Source organism: Manis pentadactyla, chromosome 14, assembly GCF_030020395.1.
Source record: "Manis pentadactyla isolate mManPen7 chromosome 14, mManPen7.hap1, whole genome shotgun sequence".
Classification (NCBI taxonomy): Eukaryota; Metazoa; Chordata; class Mammalia; order Pholidota; family Manidae; genus Manis; species Manis pentadactyla.
Genome location: NC_080032.1, coordinates 65,454,921 through 65,476,871, shown reverse-complemented (window position 1 = coordinate 65,476,871; position 21,951 = coordinate 65,454,921). Strand labels below are relative to the sequence as shown.

The window sequence follows — 21,951 nt, the reverse complement described above, 5'->3', positions numbered from 1 at the left end:
CTACTCCAGTTAGGCTTTTGTCCCTCCTGCTCTATCTGAACTACTCCTGTCCAGGTTATCAACAAACTTACCAAATCCAATGGTCAACTGTCTTTCTTACTCAACCACTCAAAAATATCTGACAAAGCAGATCACTTCCTTCTTGTTCAAATAAACTTCTTCCCTTGGCTTCTGATAAACGAACCTGTCCTGGTTTCTGGTTTAACCTACTGTCTTTTCTCAGCATTCCTAAATGCTGGAGTGCCCCCAAGGTTAATCCTTAAAGCTCCTTTCTAGACACACTCGCTTCTTGGTCGTCTCCTCCAGGCATGGCTCCTAATACCACCTGTGCCAAATCTGTCTCCAGTCTGGACCTGGTCTCCAAGCTGCAGACTTAGATGTCTCCACATGAACAGCTAGTGGGAATCTCAGATCCAGGACTGCTCCAGGCTCCTGCTCCCACCTCTACTAACTTGTTCTTCCTCCAGTTTTACTACGTTAATTGCTTAAGCTAAGAACAGAAGAAATAGCATTGATTTCTGGGTCACCCACACCCTAGGCCCAATTCATTAACAAGTCCTACCTGCTGAATCTAATTGCTGTTACTACCCCCATTACTACCACCTCTACCCAAGTCACCATTATCTCTACCAATATGATAGCCAGTAACTAACTTGAGCTCTCTGCTTGCTTCTACATTTGCCCCCACTCAGCTCACTCTCCAACTAACAAATACAGCAATTGGTCAAAACCCTTCTAGTGGCCCTCTGTCATAGTTAGAAAAAAATTTAAACAGGTCGTTATGGACTCCTAGGCCCTACATGAGCTGACTCTGTGCTGCCTCCCCAACCTCATGTCCTACTACTCCCCTCCTTGATGCACCATACTCTCTCTCTGCTATTCATTGAATAATCCATGGGCCAAATGCAGCCTACCATCTATTTCTGTTGCTGTTGTTTGTTTTTTTAACTTTCTGAGATAACTATAGATTTACATGTAGTTTTAATAATAATACAGAGATTCTCAAACACTTGTCATGTAGTTTCCTCTAATGGCTACACCTTGCACAACATAGTACAATATCACAACCAGGAAACTGATATTGATAAACCTATTCACCTTATTCACATTTTACCAGTTTTACACGCATGCATGTGTGTGTGAGTCCTGTGCAATTTTAACATATGCATAGATCCATATAACCACCATAAAACACTTCTATCAGAAGGATGTATCAAAAGAAGAAAGGTCCCTTGTGCTTCCCCTTTCATAGCCTGTCATCTCTCCCCCAATCCCAACCAGGGACCACTATCAATCTGTCCTCCATCTCTATAATTTTGTCATTTTTAAAATGTTATATAAATGGGACCTCTCTTAGTTTGGGATGCTATACAGAGTACTATAGACTGAGTGACCTAACAACAAAATTTATTCTCACAGTTCTGAAGGCTTGAAGTCCAAATTCAGAGTGCAGTGCGGCTGGGTTCTGGTGAAGATCCTCTTCCTGGTTAACAGACAGCCATCTTATTGTGTCCTCACATGGCAGAGAGAAAGTGAGCTAGCTCTCTGGCCTCTCAAGGCACTAATCCCATTCCTAAGGGCTGCACCTTCATGACCTAATTACCACCCAAAGGCCCCACCTCCAAATACCATCACATTGGGAACTGGATTTCAATATATGGATTTTGGAGGGACACAAATAATCAGGCCATAACAAGATCATATAATGTGTAACTTTGGAGATTGGCTTTTTTCACTCAGCATATTCCCTTGAGATCCATCCAAATCGTTGTATGTATCAATTGGTTGTTCCTTTTTATCGCTGAGTAGTATTCTATGGTATGAATGTACCATAGTTTATTTAACCATTCATCTGTTAAAAGACAATTGTGTTGTTTCTAGTTTTTGGATATGACCTTCAAGTATAGATTTTTATAAGATTCTATTTTTATTTCTCTGGGATAAATGCCCAAGAGTACAGCTGCTGAGTCATATGGTAAGTGCATGTTTAGTTTCATAAGTGTCATATTCTTTACAAGAGTGGCTGTACCATTTTACATATTTGCCATTAATGTACGAACAATTCAGTTTCTCTGAATCTTCACCAGCAAATGGTATTATCACTATTTTTCATTTTAGCTATTCTGATAAACATGTAGTTCTATCTCACTGTGGTTTTAATTCTCCATTTCCTTAGTAGCTAATGATGTTGAGCATCTTTTCATGTGCTTATGTTATATGTGTATCTTCTTTAGTGAAATGTCCATTCATGTCTTTTGCCCATTTTTTTAACTTACTGAAGTCTTTTTTAGTAAGTTGAGATAAAACTCATACTATACAATTCACCATTTAAAGTGTACAATTTAGTGGTTTTTAGTATATTCACAGAGTCGTGCAACCACCACCACAATCAACTTTGGGACACTTTCATCACCCCAAAAAGAAACTCCATGCTCATTAGCAGTCATTCTCCAATTTCCTCCAAACTGCCATAGGCAACCACTAATCTACTTTTTATTTTTATGGCTTTGCCTATTCTAGACATTTCATATAAATGGAATCATATTATATGTGGTCTTTTATCATTGGCTTCTTTTATTCAGTATAATGTTTTCAGGGCTCATCCATATTATATCATGAATTGGTACTCTTATTTCTTCTTATTGTTAAATAATATTCCATTGAATGAATATGCCACATTTTATTTATCCAGTCACCAGTTGGATATTTGAGTTGTCTCTGCTATTTTGAATAATGCTACTATGAGGACTCAAATACCAATTTCTTGTGTGAATATATGTTTATGTTTCTTTTGGGTATACACCCAGAAGTGGAATTTCTGGGTCATATGGTAATTCTATGTTTAATTTTCAAGGAACTGCCAGACTATTTTCCAAAGCAGCAGTACTATTTTCCATTCTTAACAGCAGCATATGAGGTTCGTTTCCCTAGATCCTTGCAAACACTTTTCAGTGTCTGTATGCTCAGTTATAGACAACCTAGTAAGTATGAGATAGTATCTCACTGTGGTTGTGATTTGCGTCTACCTAATGGCTAACAATATTGGGTGTCTTCTCATGTGCTTATTGGTCATTTGTATTTCTTCTTCTGAGAAACATGTACTCAGATCCTTTGCCCATTTTTATTTCTATTATTTATTTTTATTGATGTATAGTTGATATACATGTTGGTTTCAAGTATACAATATAGTGTCAGCAATTATCTACATTAAATGCTCACCCCAGCTAGTGTAGTATGTCAACTCAACACAGAAAGATGTTACAGTATTATTTATATTCTCTGTGCTATACTTTCATCCCCATGATTGATTTATATTTTGTGACATTTTAGATTTTGTGGCTCTTTATCCCCTTCACCTACTTCACCACTTACTCCAACCCCCTCCCCCATGGTGACCACCAGTCTCTTCTGTGTGTCTATGAGTCTATTTCTGCTTGGTTCATTTGTTTTGTTTAGATTCCACATATAAGTGAAATTATATGGTATTTGTCTTTCTCTGTCTGGCTTATTTCGCTGAGCATAATACCGTCTAGGTTCATCCATGCTGCTGCAAATGGGAAGATTTCTTTCTTTTTACAGGTGAATAATATTCCATCACATACATGTACATCTTCCTTACCCATTTTCTATTGATGGGCACTCTGGTCGCTTCCTCATCTTGGATATGGTAAATAATGCAGCAATAAACATAGGGGTCCTTTGCTCATTTTTAAATTGGGTTGTCTTTTTATTATTAAGTTGTAATAGTCTTTGTATCTTCTAGATTTGGGTCCTCATTGTGTACATGATTTACCAAAATTATCTCCCATTCTGTGAGTCATCTTTTCACTTTTTTGATGGTGTCCTTTAAAGCACAAAGTTTTAATCTCGACTATGGCCAATGTATCTATTTTTTCATTTGCTTTTAATGCTTTTAGAGTCATATCTAAGAAATCATTGCCTAACTCAACATCACAAAGGTTTACATCTATCTTTTCCTCTAAGTGCTTTATGGTTTTAGCTCTTACATTTAGGTCGTTGGTGCATTTAGAGTTACTTTTTGTACACAGTGGGAAGTAAGGGTCTAACTTCACTCTTTTGCATATGATTACCCAGCTGTCCCAGAACCATTTGTTGAAAGGCTATTCTTTCCCCACGAATAGTCTCGGGGTCCTTGTTGAAAATCAGTTGATGGGGTTTATTTCAAGATTCTCAATCATATTCCACTGACCTGTATGTCTAACCTTATGCTAAAACCACACTGTTTTGATAACTTTGCTGAGTTTTACGAGGGCTTTTGCTTTTCTAGATACAGGTCCTTTGTCAATACGTGATTTGCAAGTATTTTCTTTGTAGCCTGTCTTTTTGCCATCTTCATAGTCTGAGCAAAAACCTTTGCTTTTGATGAGGCCCAATTTATCTATTTTTCTTTTTATGGCTTGAGCTTTTGATGACAAGCCTCTTCCTGTTTTTGTAAATAAGTTTCACTGTAACATGCCCATGCCCATTTGTTTACATAATGCCTGTGGCCATTTTAACTTAAAATAGCAGAGTTGTATAGTTGTAACAGACACCAAATAGCCCACAAAGCCTAAAGTATTTACTATGTGGCTCTTCACTGAAGAGTGTTGACCTCTTGTTCCAATCTGATGAACCTTTAGGGCCTTCAGGAAAGCTGTTCCCTCTGTCTGAAATACTCTTTCCTCAGATCTTCTCTTCGCTGGCTCCTTATTGTCATTTGGCTTCTGCTCAAATTCACCTTAGAGAGACCTTCCCTAACAGCATTATTTAGAATATGGAACCTTTCCCCCCCATTCCAACATCTGTTCCCCTTACCTCACTTTATTTTTCTTCACAGAACTGATCACTTTACTCACTAGACTATAAGCTCTGTGAGGGCAATCCCTGACACCAGTAGTGCCTGTCATGTAACAGCACTCAAGAGTATTTGAATGAATAAATGAGTCATAGAGAATTACAACATTTTTCCAGAAAAAATAATCCTACTTATCAACCCATAAATTACTTTTGTTAGAGGAACAATATTTGACTAAAAGAACAGTATATCTGAATCCCATCATGATTTATATGAGTGATGTTTACGTGTCACTTCACCTCCATGGTACTCCCTAATATATTAAGCTGAGAGGTTCCACAGGGCTAGAGAGCAAGCATGCTTGAAAGTCTTTAGATTTGCTTTCTAACTCTGTACTTCCCCTTGATCTTCCCTTGAACATGAACTGAAATCTACTGGGTGGATAATAATGTAGGTTGTCTTTTCCGCATTATGATTGATTGCTCTTCAATCCTGAACCTCTTGATTTGTCTACTAAGGGAACAAGGTAGAACAGAGCAAAGGAAAGAGGGCTTTGTTGTCAAGACATCGGTCATAGGGCAGAGCATCACTAGTTGTGTAATCTTGAAAACTTATCTCAAGATCTTAAACCTCGATTTCAGATAATATCTGCCTCACAACTCTAAGTAGATAATAATAAATTCTCAATTATTTAACATTTATATGCCTGATTCCTGGCAAGGAGCTCCTAAAACCCTTGTAATTTCCTCAGTGATAAGAACACGATTGTTCTAATAGTTGTCTTTGATCTGTCATTGACACGGGCTCCTAAACCCTTGTAAATTCCTAAGTAATAAGAACCGGAGGTACATCTTTTGTTCTAATGAGGTGACTCTCTCTGGGTTGGCTCCTGAATGGGGGTAGGTCACCAGAAAGATCAAGTGTGGGTAAAATTGCAGTATTTCTAGAATCTCTCCCTGGCCTTAGTACATTTTCATATCAATAGGTGTTTCCAAGGACGAGAGAGGGCATATCTGGACCAGAGAGGTTGAGTGGGGTCCCTTTTTATGCAGCCGGTTCTGAGAGACCCGGGAGAGCAGAACTGGATGACTGCTTCTAAGCAATAAACACGTTTCTTCCACTTTATTTCTCCCTTTTACTGGTTTCAGTTTCAAAGGTATTTGTCCCAGATTTTCCCCCAGAGTTACACCAAGCCATGATGTGAAGCTTGGAATTTTCAGCCTGACCCCCTCATCCTCCAAAGAGGGGAGAGGGGCTAGAAATGGAGTTAGTAATTGATCATGCCTATGTGAGGATGTTTCCATAAAATTCCAATAGGAGGGTTTTAGAGATGAACACATCCATTCCAGGAGAGGGACACATCCCAACTGCACGCGGATAGAAGCTCCTACAGCCTGGATCCTCCCAGACTTCGCCTTATGTATCTCTCTATCTGGCTGTTCATCTGTGTCCTTTATCACATCCTTCAATAAGCTGTGAATGTGTTTCTCTGAGTCCTGTGGCCCATCCAGCAAATTAATTGAGCCCAAGGAGTGGGTAGCTGGAACCTCTGATCTAGAGTTGGTTGGTCAGAAGCACAAGAGATAACCTGGATTTTCCACTGGCATCTGAAATGGGGGGTGGGCAGTGGCAGTGGGTCTCATCGGACTGAGCCCTTACCTGTGGGACCTGATGCAATCTTTAGGTAGACAGCATCAGAATTGAAATAAATTGTGGGACACCCAGTTGGTGTCGCAGAGAATTTCTGGGTGTGGGGGAAAAGCTCCACACATTTGGTGACCAGAAGCAAGTGTTCTGTGTGAGTGGTAAAGGAGGCTCACAGGAGAGAAACAGTAGGAAGAACTGGGTTTTTTGCTATATAGAAAGAAAATAACTGAGGTTTTTTTTTTACTTTGTTACATACTTAGAATATATTATCAAATTTAATAGACACAATTGAGTTGACAAAGATAGATGTCATCCAAAGAGCTAATTGCAGTATTTGGGAAATGGGTATGAAACAGGACAAACATTCACAGCCATTTACATCTGGCTATTTCCAAAGTGGCCTTGTCACAAGTAAAATCACTGTTTTTAATGTCTGTAATAGCAACAGCCATCTTAAACCTTCACCTATCCTTAGTTTCCACCAAAATTCAGGGGACTTTATTCTTTGGTTTCTGCATTATTGGGATGTTTTCAGAAGGATGTACTTTTTTCAAGTAAATCAACAACAGCAACAATATATATCTTAATAATGATAAGGTTGGCATAATTTGGAAGCCCACAAATACCAGAGGTAACTATCCTATATGATTTTTGAAATGGAAAACAAACTCCTAGTCTTAAGTAGTCACATCTAATTAGTAATCACATATATATGCAGCAGGCAGAGCTTGGTGGGGAGCTGGGGGTGGGCAGGGCAGGGGGCACAGTGGCTTTGCTCTTGATTGGTAGAGGCACAAACACATTTCATAAAACTGACGACTCTGACTAATTTCTGTGTTTCATATCTTGCCCTTACAGTGCTTCCTCTAAGGCCTTTCCAAAGTAGTCTTAACACCTGTCATATAAATGTGTTACCTTTAAAAAATGTGTTGACTTTTTAAGTTTTTAGAAAGATGCATTGTTTGGAAAATGTGCTATGGAACAGCAATTGCTCTCCCTGCTCTTCCTGCAGCCTTGCTTCCCTAAGTACGACCACTAAAAAGTTCAGGGAAAAATCTGGCAGCCTGATATTCCAGCCATTCAAGACACCAGTGGATTCCCAGAGAACAAGCTTGTTTAAAGTCTTTCTAGATGTGAACACATGAGCAAACCCCTGACTTCAGGCAAAACATGATTTAGCCACCAGACGATGGCTCCCTTACCCCAACCCATTCCAAAGGGTCTTAGATCACTTAATACTTCTTTGTAGATCTTCATCACAATGCTTTTGTACATCATATGACTGAGTTACACTCTAGAGATGCTTTTCAGAATAGCTATTATTGTGCACATTCACATGTTGCTCTATATTACTCTTCACAACTACACAGCCCAGCTCTTTTCAAGAAGATTCTCCCCAAGACTAGTTGTATAGAACAGTACCAAGACCTCTTTGCAGTCACAATGAAGAACATGGCTATTTTACCATTCTCATTATTCTTGATAATATTAAAGCACAGTGATACCAGTAGCAAATACTAATTAATTGTGAACAGAAAGAATGTGGGCATGTACCAAGTCTACTGGTTGTGACAGTCTCTCCCACCCCCACTTATGTATGTCACACATTACCAAGACAACAAAAGTTTAGGAAGATGATCGGCATTGTGATGATTAACATAACCATGACAAAACATTGATTTATACCAAAACATAGATTTGGTACCAATCTAACATACATTCTTCATACTCACATCCTGTTTGCTGCTCTCCATCTCTCTGCTATACTAAGAATTGACTCTCCCTCCAATTCCTCTTCAAGGTACTGCCTCCTGTAAATTGTAATTGGCTAGTTATTTATTTGCTTTATCTACTTAAGCTCCTTGAGAGAATAAGCTGAGACTCAGCCCACTGGCCAATGGGCACACCGATAAATACTTGGGGAAGGTGAAACCTCACATAATGATGTTTTAGATTATCTTAATTCTAGGGGCCTCAACAAAGCTCTTTCCACTTGTTCAGTAGCCACTGGGGAGGATTTCACCAAGTTACAGCAAGAAAAGGGGAAGAGCTGAGTATGGTGAAAGTAGAACCTTTATATTTTGAGTCATTGCTCTGTCACCAGCTAACACAGTTTCCCCATCAGCAATTTGACCAGGGATTAGGTGATCTTGCCGTCACAAAATTCTATGGTTCATAAAATTTAAAGTATTTGAAATAAGCCACCTCTTCATAGACTCATCTTAGCCTAAACTGCTTCAGTGAGCTGCAGTGGAGGCAGGAATCATGATTGTGCTTAACCAGTTATCAAATCTGAGTCTGTTTCCTCCTCCACCCGCTCTCCTGCCTCGGATGCACAGTGTTGCGGATGAGCTGCGATGCTGTATGGTGAAACACCAGTATTATTTCCTGAGTTTATCAGGAGGAAGAATTAGGACAGGCCATTCCTTTGACTCTTCCACAGCCTCCTTACCTTTTCTTTGTCATTTCTCTCGTCAACCTTTCCCTCCCCAGCCTCATCTCCCCTTTCTTCTGTCTGCTCATTCTTGGAGTCACCCTCATGTGGGGAAAAACACAAAACCAAAAAACACCCACAAGCTCTTTTAACTCACTCTTCTTAAAAAGAGGAGTGCTACTTAGTTTTTGTAAAATGAACTCATATGAACTCTTCTTGATAACCAGTGGAAATTCTAAATTTAGTCTATGTATTAAACTGGGATAAAATTAATAACAGTATTTTGCCAAGCACGCTTGGTCTGACTCTCCTCTCACACTTCAGGAATAAAGCACTGAACGAACTCAGCACTGAATGAGTGAAGATCCATAATTTTCTAAAATTCCAATTTTCATTTTGCAAAAACCGACAAAACTACTCCCATGTGTAGTGCACTGAACTTCCCGGTAGACATCTTTCAAAGCCAACACAATTCCCTCTTCCTTAGCCCAGATCCCGCTGCCTGGACCATTCTTCGAAGGCTCCCTCACTTCCTTCGGGCCTCTGGTCTGGGCACTTCTACCCCACCTCCCTCCTCCAGTTAAACATACCGACCCCCTCCTCATTTCTTATTGTATATTTCCTTCGTAAGATGCATCACAGTCTGGCATCCTAGTATAGATCTATGCATTTTCTTGTCCCCCCCCCGCCCCCCCCCCCCCGTTTACTGTGGGGCCCCTGGCACTTACAGCAGGTCTCAGGACACAGTAGGTGCCCAGGAAATATTCTCTCCAACATGCTGAGGCTCCTCGCTCGTTTCTCCAGAGCCGCAGGACCCCTCCTCGCTTGGCCCAGCCCACCTCGGAGTCACCACCCACCTCTGCCTGGACCCAGCCCTTCAGCTGCCGGCCACAGAGACCTTGCCGTGCACCCACCACCCGGCCGGGCAACTGCGGTTGGGCCCCGCGGCTACGCTCAACCGCCCCCGACGCCTCTCGGCCGGTCCCAGGCCGCCGCGCCCGACAGTGGCAGCGACAGCGACGGCGCCACCTCGCTACCGCAGCCGTTAGGACCCCCGCGCTGCCCCCAAATGCCGAGGATTCTGTTTTGAATGATCCGTTGAGGTGGTAGGAAGACGGGCCTCGGTTATCCGGCTCCCTGGGTCAGAGAGACGCAAGCACACCCCCGGGTCCCCGCTCGCAAGTCCCGCCACCGCGGCCCCAGCCCTGCTTCTCACCTTCACACCTGGCCGACCGGCCGGCCGCCGCCGCGTGTCGCGTCCGGTGCCCCCGCCGGCGTGCTCCGGCGAGGAGGGAGAGGAGCCCTTCACTGGGAAACAGTGCTGGGCCCCACCACGCTTAACGTTGCCGTTAGGAGGGTGTTAACATTTCTGCTTTAAGAGATACCCTTCCACCTCGTCGCCTCCACGCCCCCGAGACGGTGCCCCCAGCTTTCCCTACCGGGCGGGCCAGAATCCGGGCTGGGAAGGCCCAGGGCAGTTTCTGGTGGTTCTTTTGGACCCAGTAGCTCGTGGGTGATGAAAGGCCCAACTGTCATTCCCTCCACCCCCGGGAAGGGACTCGAGGGTTATGGGGTTAGGCGTAGTAAGGGCCATTCCCCCGCTGCCTGGTTGGTGCTATCCAGGGGAGGGAAACACAAAGGTGTTTTGGGGGGTTCCTCTCCCCTGGACCTATTTTGGGACTATTTGGAGCCTCACCATAACACGGCCTTTAGTGAAGAGTTGAGTCAAGTGACAAGGGTCTATACTGCCCTTCTCAAAGAATAGTCCAGGGAGCAAAAAGCACAGCAAAAGGTGTACGAATGAACTGGTCTTCAGGGGACTCCAAATTAAAACCAAGGCACATGCACTAGCGTGGTGAAAAGGAAAGCTAGGGAATGCCAAGCGTGGGAGGGGATGCGCAATACCCAGAACTCTCAGACGCCATTAATTGGGGGGTATACATGAATAAATTAGTGCCAATCACTTTGGAAAAACTATTTAGCAATATTTATGAATGTGGAACATAGGCCTATCCTCTGACCCAATTCCACTGCACGAATATACTTAACAGAAATGCATACACATGTTCACCTAAAAACAGGCACTAGAGTGGTCATCTCTGCAGTATTCACAATAGCTCCAAACTGGAAATAATTCAAATGTCCACTAAGAGAAAGATGGATAAATGCATTGCAGTATATTCACACACTGTAATATTATACAGCAACGAGAGTGAATGTACTATAGTGAAATGTAACTATGCAGATGAATTTCAAAGTTGAGCAAAAGAAACCAGGTGCAAAAGGGAACATACTGAACGATTATACAGAAGTCAGAAACAGGCAAAACTAATCTAGGGTGTCATAAATTTAGATTGTGCTTACTCTTTGGAGGGTTGTGACTGGGAAGAAACACCAAACTTTTTGGGGTATGTTCTGTAAGTGGTCTAAGTGCTGTTAACTTTCTGAAAACAATCATCCAACTAAATATATTTCCATGTGTTTTATTTTAAAAGGTTTTGAATTAAGAAAAAAAAAGGCCTGAAGTATTCATTTGTCCAAATTCTCCTCTATTCAATTCAACATACATTCATTTTATAATCACTATATATAAGGCATTAGTAAGCACTGCGGATTCCTGGAAAGATGTCTCAGCCTTCCAGGAACTCATAATCTAGGAGATGGTACAAACATGAAAGTCATTGATTAGGAATAGTCTTTGATGCTATGCTAATTGCTAGAGAAATTCAAAATAATCACTTTAGAAGAAAGTTGAAGAAAAGAATATGCTGTTAGGCAGAGTTTCTGAGTTAGGATCTTAAGATCCTCATGATTTCTTGTGGTCAGGGACTAAGAGGATCAATTATTTTAGTTTTCCCAGGACAGGGGACTTTAGGGCTAAATCCAAGAAAGGCCTGGACAACCTGGGTCACTCTAGCAGGGGCCAGATATGATTCATCTTTGAACTCGTTGAAGTTTCTAACACAAAGCCTGGCACATAGAAGATGTTCAGTAAACTCAGTATTTTTTGCAATGAAATGGGGGAAAATGTTAACAGAAATAAAGTTGTCTTTCAGTGATGCAATTCTAATAGATCCTTCTGACTGACCCTCTACTATGGGCTCAATAGCAGGGAGATGAAGATGAAGGTGACTGAAAAACCAAGGCAGAAAAAAAAATTTTTAAAGAAAGAAAGGAAGGAAGGCACCTATTGAGGTGACGCCAGCTATTTGGTGGGGGCGGGGGAGAAGGGAATTGTGGGAAACACAGGCTAGGATTAGGTTGAGGAGCACGTTGAACGCAAAACTGAATAGTTTGGATTTTATTGACAGTTGTTGCCATAGAATGTTTTTGAACAAAAGGAGAGACACAACCAAAAAAACATTGTGCGTTTCTTTTTAAATCTGGGTCACTGAAGGGGATGAGTAGGTATAATAAGAGGAATTTACAAGCTGAAGTCTACATAAAGATTTTTAGGAGTCCAGAAGATAAAAAAAATAAAGTAAATAACAGACTTTTAGAACTGTGAGGCAATAAGAGGCCTACTAATCTAATGCTTTTCTTATTTTTAACTTTTTTCTTATTATATATGCCTTTTAGAAACCTTCTTCCACTTTCATTCTTTCTTAAATGTTATCATTTTTTTAACTCATTCTAGTTAGCAGTAAATGAAGGCCCAGTGGTAAAGTGACTTGTCCATGGTTATTCAGCAACTCTTAAGCAGGGCTGGACAGTGACCTTACAGTACTTCAGGGGTGTCACAGGCTGGCTACATTGGAACAAAGTGTTCACTGAGAAAGGAAAGGACAAAGTAGTATTTTTCCTGAAGTTACATTTATCCAGTTCTTAAATCCTGAGAGTATAACCTTCCTACTTTTTTGGAGTTAAAAATGTTAATTCTTTTACCAAATTATGGTTCTGGTAGGTGATAGTTGGTGATGTCCTTATGTGACAATATAAAAAGTCTGCTCCCTCTATTATGCTGAAATAAGCCAGGTGGAGACAGACAAATACCAAATGATTTCACTTACTTGTGGAGTATAAAAACAAAGTAAAACTGAAGGATATTAGCAGCAGACTCACAGATTCCTAGAAGGGACTAACAGTTACCAAAGGGGAGGGGTTGGGGAAGGTTGCTGGGAGAGAAGAGTATTAAGGGGCACAATAATTAGCAATCACAACATAGGATGGTCACAGGGATGGTAGAACAGCATGGAGAATACAGTTAATGATTCTGTAATATCTTACTACGTTGATGGACAGTGAACACACTGGAGGGGGTGAGGACTTGGTAATATGGGTGAATGCTGAACCACTGTATTGTGTATTTGAAACCTTCATAAGATTACTTTGATACTTTATTAAAAAAAACTTTATCAACGATACTTTATTAAAAAAAAAAGTCTGCTCCCTCTTATGACCCTTTTGGTTTATAAAAGGAAAAAGCCGGAAACAGACTTTGCTTCATTCTTGTGCTACTTCAGCTCAGAATCCTTCCATTTTACTTATTACCAAGGAAATTTTTAAACGTAGACACATACGTACCTGAGATGGATGTGGGTGACCCACCTTTTATCTCCTTTTTATATGCCTTCCTATACTGCAGTGGCTAGAAAACTTTAAGAACTCTTTATTTCCCAGGCTCTCTGGCAGCTAGGATTCTAGGTGTAAATTTAGATCTATTATTAATTTGCACACCCAAGAGACTTAAAAAGTAGAATTGAGGCAAGGGTCATCTGCTGACTGTTTTGGCTGCTGGCCAGTGTGGTCATGGGACATTGGGGTTTCTGCAGCCATGTTCCAGCATCCATTCTCTAGCTTTGTGGCTCCTGAAGGCTGCTGTGGCAGTGTCAGCAACAGGAGCTTCTGGATTCCTGGATGGCAACCAGGGTATGTGAACTCAACAATTTCAGTGATACAGTCTTTTTTCTTTAAATTTTTTATTAAGGTATTATTGATATACACTCTTATGAAGGTTTCACATGAAAAAACAATGTGGTTACTACATTTACCCATATTATCTAGTCCCCACCAATACCCCAATGCAGTCACTGTCCATCAGTGTAGTAAGATGCCACAGATTCACTGTTTGCCTTCTCTGTGCTACACTGTTTTCCTGGTGACTCCCCACACCATGTGTACTAAACATAATACCCCTCAATCCCTTTCGCCCTTCCTATCCACCCACCTTCCCACACCCCCCACTTTGGTAACCACTAGTCCCTTCTTGGAATCTCTGAGTCTGCTGCTATTTTGTTTCTTCAGTTTTGCTTCGTTGTTATATTCCACAAATGAGGGAAATGATTTGACACTTGTCTTTCTCTGCCTGGCTTATTTCACTGATCATAATATCTCCCAGCTCCATCCATGTTGTTGCAAATGGTAGGATTTGTTTCTTTCTTATGGCTGAATAGTATTGCATTGTGTATATGTACCACCTCTTCTTTACCCATTCATCTACTGATGGATACTTAGGTTGCTTCCATATCTCGGCTATTGTAAATAGTGCTGCAATAAACATAGGGGTGCATATGTCTTTTTGAATCTGAGAAGTTGTATTCTTTGGGTAAATTCCAAGGTGTGGGATTCCCAGGTCAAATGGTATTTCTATTTGTAGTTTTTTGAGGAACCTCCACACTGCTTTCCACAATGGTTGAACTAGCTTACATTCCCACCAGCAGTGTAGGAGGGTTCCCCTTTCTCCACATCCTCGCCAGCATTTGTTGTTTAGTCTTTCAATTCAGTGATACAGTCTTGATTCTTCCCCTTTCTGGAGCTTCTCTGGTGAGTGAGTTTAGTAGTTCATTCTTGGGACAATTTTGTAAGCACCTGTGTCCCTGTATTCAGGTCTTTTCTGCTTAAAATAGTTTCTGTTACTGCAATCAACCCAGACAGATAGAATACCTGACTGAGCAACAGTCAGTGTCCCTTCTGTGCCTCTACCAGCTCCCCCATATCCCGGTCTTCCCTTTTCTTCTCTTTCCGTAAATTCCAAACGTGGTATAACCCGGTACTTTCATCTTGGTCTTCTGAGGCCTTGTAGCTGTTCCTTGGGCCTCCAGAGAGGAAAGAAACTCCAGATAACTGTGTTTCACAGCGGGGGATTTGGAAGGAGGGTGCAGTTAGGCCCTAGGAGGGTGAAGATTTTCCTTAGGCTCAAGATTCTATGGCACAGAGCTTCTCATGTTCTCACCAATCAAGATGCCATTGGTTTCTCTTGACATGCTGGAGGGCATGGATCTGTGATTAGGAACAATGAGTGTTTTCTTCCTTAGTTCTGGGTTCTAGGTCCCCTCAGAGGCAATTTCTGCTTTGGCTTATTGGGCATCATTGAAAGGAAAGGGACAGTGCTGTAAATGTATGAATTAGTAACCCCAAAATAATTTTGTATGTTTCTATACAAGTCATAAAACATTACTAGGAAAAAAAAAAGCACTTTGATCTCATAACTACAATTCTCAGAATTTTCTTAACACCACCCCACCCCACATAAGCAATGTATACATTATGCCAGAATTATTTATAATCTAGGAATAATTTTCCCATGGCACTTTTTAATTGCAAATATGGCTGCCTCCTGTTCCTTCTTCTTTCTAAACTATTGCCATAATGATACTGAAGATGCAATATACTGTCTTGTAAACTATCTGGCCTAGAAGATCATAAAAAGATGGGATCATTTTGGATAAATAGAAGGTACCTATTGCTTAATCTTGACCCATAGCCCTTAGAGAGTCCTGTGGTGAGGGTAGTTACAATACTAATGGGAAGTTTTCTCACTCTTCCCTCAATTTTGGAGCATGTTTTAGACCATATTGAAGCATTGCTGAAATCTAGCTATAAGAAAAAAATGGGCTAGAAAAAAAAGTTTACATTCATGCTGAGAAGCAAGTGATACTGTACTTTGTATTACAGATGGGACCTCTCAACACTCTCAAACAGTAAATTCCTCCTACTCTTTAATCTCAGATTGTTAGGTTGAATATCTTCCTATTTCCCATTTACTGGATGAAGAGGACACCTTTTCACTCATCTATCTTTTCAGTTTTTCAAGGACAGTAAGTTGAGGGGAAATCTGCTTTCACAATAAAGGCCTCGAGGTGTTAGGGAGAAATGGTAGCATTTTCACAGGCAGACAGGTTCCCAGGGAGGTCTGGGAAGCAGTACATCTCAACTTATGGCTGGGTTAACCCAATATGAAATATTTTTCCAGAATCATACAAGTGGCATAGATACCTTTAAAAACATATTCTAAAGGGCTGGCATTTTTACAGTTTGTAAGTCTCATTCTGGTTTGGTTTAGATCACGTACTAATGTTATCTGACACTGCCAGACACTGCAGATACAAAGATGAACAGAATACACTCCCTACCCAGTTTCTGTACGTCATTAACTTGATAAATCTTTACAGTTCTCTTCACCTCCACCCACCCTCTCCAAATATGAACGGTTTCTTTAGGAGCTCATTTCGATACTGTGATCCAAGTGAGACAGGGACCGTGGGAATAGTCAGAGTAGGGTGAGGGCCTCTGGAAAAAGACCCCTACCAAAACTCCATATTAAACAATTAAACAAAGACAGAGCCACATTAATTCTCTGAAGTAAAATATCAAGCTAAGAATATAAGCATTCTTCAGTGAAGATTAGTTAAAACTAAAAAGCCAGGAATAACCTGGCCTGGAATGTTTGAACATCCCCCAGATAAGAAAAATACCTCAGCATAGCCCATGTCTTGCTGTGTCAATTAAATGAAGCTATTGTAAAATTTCCTTTAGCCGCTCAAAGGCCAAATTTATCTTTAACTTTACCCAGATGCTGCTTTTCCTCCTCCAGCCCCTAATCAAGTCAGTAACTCAGCTCACCTTGAAAGCAAAACAAGCAGCCTTGACTGATGTGCTCCCAAACCAAGAAACTGCTACTCTGAGAAAGGATCAAAACAATAAGTTTCTTATGTTAACTCCACAAAATAGTCTAGAAAACTGATAAGAAACTTAGTGTCTCTTTAAAAATAAACACTTAGAGACCATCTGGTGGATCCACATCCCTAACTCTTGGTCTCTCGACTGCCTATAAACCCCTGAGACAACGCACCACCACGGACTCTCTTGTCCCCTCCTGGCGTGAGCCGGGAGCTCTGTTCTTTCACTTTATCTCTAAATAAAAGCCTGTACCTTGCTCTCCTACCTTGAGTGTTTGTGAAGCTCATTCTTCGGCTTCGTGAACAAGAACCCCGGCATCACAAGGTTCTTAGCTTTCCGTATTACAGCCTCGGTTTCCCTACCCTTCCCTAATGGCAGGGTTAAACCCCCTGCTCTTTCCTCTCCCTCATTCTTTTGGTAACATAAGTGAATGGTAAATCTAGGACCAAAGGCTCATAAGAATCGAATTACCACATGTAATCCGGAGAGCCAGGGCTGGCTGACTTCGCTGTAAAACAGGAAATTATCGATCCCATGCAGGAAATGACCTTGTTTGAGGGCAACGAAGGTGCCGCGGATTTCCCTCTTTTTCCTTCAATTCCCTTCAAAACTCATTTCCGGGTTTCTATTAATCTGGTCCTTCCTTACAATAACAGAGTCCGGCTGGGCCTTCCCAGTTCCACCCTAGACTTCGTCCCTCAGAAAAGGGCCAATAGGCCCTTTCCTTTAGTGGACATTTTTACGCCTCGTTTTACATCACGGTAAATCTCAACCAATCGTGTTGGGATAGGAGGCACCAAAATAATCTTCACTTCCTCCCCAAAGAGCCACCCCTCGCTTGCGTAATCCTGATAGATTACTTACGTAGCCAATCAAAAAGCAACCTGGGGCCCAGCCTACCTTAAACCCAATCAATTAAAATGAAGACGGGAAAGTGGGGCGGAGAATGGAAAACTTGCCCCTTTTGGAAATGGTTTGAAGAAGAACGTCTGGATCTCTGGAACTTACAATTTTCGATTAGCGATCACTGCACACTGTCCGTCGCAAAGGCCCCAGTTTCGTCCCCTCCGACCCCACCCCAAGAGGAACCCCACCCCTCACTCCCCGCTCCGCCCGTTTCAGTAGGAAACATGCCCATCCTGAAACCTGAAAAGGACGAAACCCAAGGGCCCGGTAGAGTGCTTTACACGCTCCTCCCGTGCGAGTTGAGTAGGGGAAGAGGCGACCCGGCAGCCGCTGGCGCCAGTCTTTCCATTCAGCGGGTCTCTCCTCCCAGCCCCACGTTCCCGGGTCGGAGCTGACACGGGAGTGGGAGGAGCCGAGCGCCCGCTCCGCGCGGGGGAGGCGAGCGCTTGTTAAGGTGGAACAGAAGCGTTGGAGCCTGGGCCTCAGAACCATCGGGGATGGGACGTCCTCTCCGCTTTCCATCCCCGCTCCCCGCAGTTTGTCATCTCTGGTTCCCTAGCCTTCGTTCTAGTGTTAATTTATTTTATTTACTTTGATTCTTAGGGAGAATTAGCAGGTTAGGTAGAGGATATAAAGTTAGTGTAGGAATCATAAAATAACATTTTATGCTTCTTTTTAACAGCCATGTAAAGGAACTATAACCACGGAGAGAGCTTTTCCTTTATGATTTAATCTCCTCTGCTGTGTTCTAGCCTTTTTTGAGATTACACTTTGGCAGCTAGAGTTTCTTGTCTGATAAATATTTCTCAATGGATCATTTGTATGTTCGGTGATTCTCTCTCCCCACTAGCTCTGACTACAGCCATTAAAGGAAGCGAGAAACCAGTGCTTAGTGGCTGCAGATTGTCCTCTACAGCGGGTCCCCTTGGAAGCTGAAAGAGTGGATGAAGGTGGTATATTGCCTGACCTTGCAGTCTTGGCTCTGGTTTAGTCTTCTCATTTGTAGAATAGGTAATAATAATACTTATCTCCCAGGTTTAGTGTGAATACTAAAGACCTGGTGTAAATGAAAACACTTTATCTGAAAGGTGTAAACAAACATTGGATAATATTGTAAATACAAAGCATATAATAAAAGTAAGCACTTACATAGTCCCTACTATGTTTTAGCGCTTTTTAAACAGTATTTGAAAAAACACTTACTCTGTAAAATTTTAAACACAAAAGTAGAACACTATTTTTAAAATTTACACATGTTGTAATAAGCACCACTGGGCCAATCTTTTATTATCAATACCTGGCTCCCCATCATTTGATTATTTTGAAGCAAATTTCAGTCATTTCATGACTAAATACTCCAGCATGCATCTTTTAAAGTTCCCTGAAATAGTAACTTCATTAATACCTCTAACATATAACGATAATTTCTTGATATCAACAAGTCATTATTGAAATTCCACCAATTGCTTCATAATGTTTTTTCCAGTTGCTTTGTTCAAGTCAGGATACACCAAAATATCCAAATATTGTATTTGATGCCTGTGTCTCTCTGTATCTCCCACATTTGGTTGGGATTTTTTTTTCTTTTTTTGGTTGGGATGTTTTTAAAGCCTCTTTCAATCTTCAGTTTCTTCTCTCCTGCACTTACTTAAATACATTACATGCATAAAGTCAACAGTCTTTCCAAAACACTAGGAAGGAGGTACTTTTATCATTCCCCACTTTACTGATGAGGAAACTAAGAGAGAAGTTAAATGATTTACATTTTCACAATCATTGAATGAGGGCCCAAGCTGGATTTGAATACATGAATCTTATCCACTATGACATAGTTTCATATAGCACACAGGTCTTTGATAGATGTTTCTAAAATGTGTATTGTAGCAAATTAGTCACCAATATTATGAAGAAGCATTTTGCTCAAGGTAGACCTATCATTCATGAACTATATTAATTCTATAATAGAAAAGGGTGGGTCTTTACATTTTGATTCCTTGCCTGTTTCAGTGACTATATTTTTATACTGCTTTGTGGTACCCTCCTTAATAGAGAGTGTACAGGAATGAGTGCAAGTGCTTCCCCCTGTCTTAGGGCAAAAATAAAACAAAAGCCAGCTTATCAGTTATTTTTTTAATTTAAAAAATTACATAAGCAAAAATCATACAAACACTAATTTTAGATACAGTAGAAAATGAGGCAAACTAAAAATCTTTAAGCTCACATCTTTGGTGTACGTCTATGTGTGTGTATGTATATACACTAATACCTACATTCACATAACTATATATTTTAAAAAGCAACCATATGATGGTATTATACAAGCTCTTTAAACATGATTTTCTCCCTGGAATATATTTAGATATAGGAAAAAACTGCTTCTTCAAAAATAATACATGCCTACTGCAAAATATCTAAGTGGTAAAGAAGATATAAAAAGGAAATCAACTCTTCACTAATTCTATTTTCCAGAGTTAAAAGCACTTACTCTTTTAAAAATCTAAATAGTATGCTATTATTAGATGTACCATTATTTACTAGCTACCCTATTATGGGTACTTAAGCTGTTTCTAATTGTCTATAGTTGCAAATAATGCTGCAGCATATGTCTTGTATATATCAAATAATTTCTTGAGCTTTTAAGTTTTCTAAATTTCCAGGAAAAGACAGTCTAGTTCTTCCCTAGGTTTCTCATTTTTAGTACTTCTACCTCTTTAGCCCTGCCCCCCAAATTCCATATATATAGAAAACGTCAAAAAAGATTGAAAAGAAATATAATAAAATATCTAATACATAGCAAGAAACATTTGATGCCAAATTATCTGTGTGGGGGAAAATGAGTTAATGTTTCCAAGACAGGGGAAAATACAGCTTTAAACCTGGATATTGGAAGTATGCGGAGAGAGAAAAGATTCAATTGTGCTTCACTTCCTTTAAGTTTAAGGATGACTTTTAATTCTGACAGCTCAGGATAAAGGAATAGAAGTAAAGAGCCAGGTCTCTCCAGTCATTCAAATTTGTTAAAGTCCTGACTTTGCTACTTACTAATCAAGTGAATCTAGACATAATCAATATCTCTACGTCATCGTTTACTCATCCATAAAATAAATATAATATAGTGTCCATGGATGGCATTGCTAGAAGAAATAACTGTGAAAACATATACAGAGTGCTTAGCTCATTGCCTGGCACACTGTAAATATAATGTCATCATAGAAGTAAAATACAGTATCATATATTTAGCCAAAAGCCAAAAGACTTTATTATCTAAATGTGAAATGTAGTCATCAAGGTGTATCTTTAGTATGCAGTCTTTTTTTGAGCAATTCAAATATTTCACGGATAATATTTTTGTTTTCATGTAATTTTATGTGATAGAAAGTAGAATACTTTGAGAAAAGTCTACTAGGCCAGAGGATCAAATATGTAGAATCTGCAGAGAAAGAATGTAATTCTAGGAGGAAAAGTGGCAGTGGGCTCCCTGATGGCATTTTCTGTCTCTGGGTGGGATTATTCCATAAGCGGCAGAGAATTTTGCATTCTTTGTATCCTGCACAGTTAAAAAAGCATTTTCACACAAATGCTCATTTGAAACTTGCAACAGTCTTATTGGGTAGGCAGAGTGAGTAAGACGGTCCCTTCTTCGCTGACCCAAATACCATAGAACAAGTTTATACGACTAGACTTTTTGGTATTTAGTCCGGAGTTTTCTCCGTTATACGCTCATTTATCCCTTTAACATTCAGTCATTCAACAAGCATTTACGATTGTAGCAGGGTAACATTAACGTCGGCCCAACCCCATAACCCTTTATAAACATCTCGGAGGAAGACAGGCCCATCGAAGAAGTTCCTGAGGACGCCGCAGATGCCCGTCTGTACGGCGAATCAAACAATGAACATTTTCAGGGTACCAGGATGAGTGTTACTGGAGTTGACAGTCAGGGCGCGGGCCGGAGAATCTCCCGGTAGAGGGCAGAGGGTCGTCGTCTGCGGGGGATGGCAGGCCGCGGGCAGCGAGGCAGCCGGCGGTGAACGGGGGCCGGGCGCGGGCCCCTGGCGCTGGAGCGCGGCGGCGCGTCCCGGCACCGGGGCGGCCGCGAGGCACTCCCGGCGCAGCGCTCGCCGGCGGCGCGGCCGCGGCCCGGAGCCCGGCTCCTCCTTAACCCGCGCGGGGAGGCGGTGGCGGCGGCGGCCGGCGGGCGGGGGCGGGGGAGGGGCGCCGAGCGCAGCGCGGAGGCCGGGGAGGAGCCGGGGCCTGCAGCGGAGCCGAG

At 41.3% G+C, this 21,951-nt stretch overlaps 1 long non-coding RNA gene and 1 other non-coding gene across 11 annotated transcripts; one reads left to right on the top strand and one right to left on the bottom strand.

Moving 5' to 3' along the window:
* Nucleotides 1–11,282: 11,282 nt before the first annotated feature.
* On the bottom strand, nt 11,283–18,071 carry LOC118924807 (uncharacterized). Of its 10 annotated transcripts, none has more exons than XR_005029747.2 (4): nt 17,247–17,666; nt 16,719–16,776; nt 16,229–16,408; nt 11,283–15,171 (listed from the first exon to the last, which is right to left on the bottom strand). It is a non-coding gene; the product is annotated as an uncharacterized LOC118924807 (long non-coding RNA). The 10 variants fall into 10 exon arrangements; XR_005029753.2 differs by lacking the exon at nt 17,247–17,666 and adding an exon at nt 17,784–18,071 and having other exon boundaries at nt 11,284–15,171; nt 16,229–16,399; XR_005029749.2 differs by having other exon boundaries at nt 11,284–15,171; nt 16,229–16,399; nt 16,719–16,771; nt 17,247–17,664.
* LOC118924890 (small nucleolar RNA SNORD62) lies at nt 11,927–12,016 on the top strand. Its single transcript, XR_005029778.2, has one exon. It is a non-coding gene; the product is annotated as a small nucleolar RNA SNORD62 (small nucleolar RNA).
* Nucleotides 18,072–21,951: the final 3,880 nt, after the last annotated feature.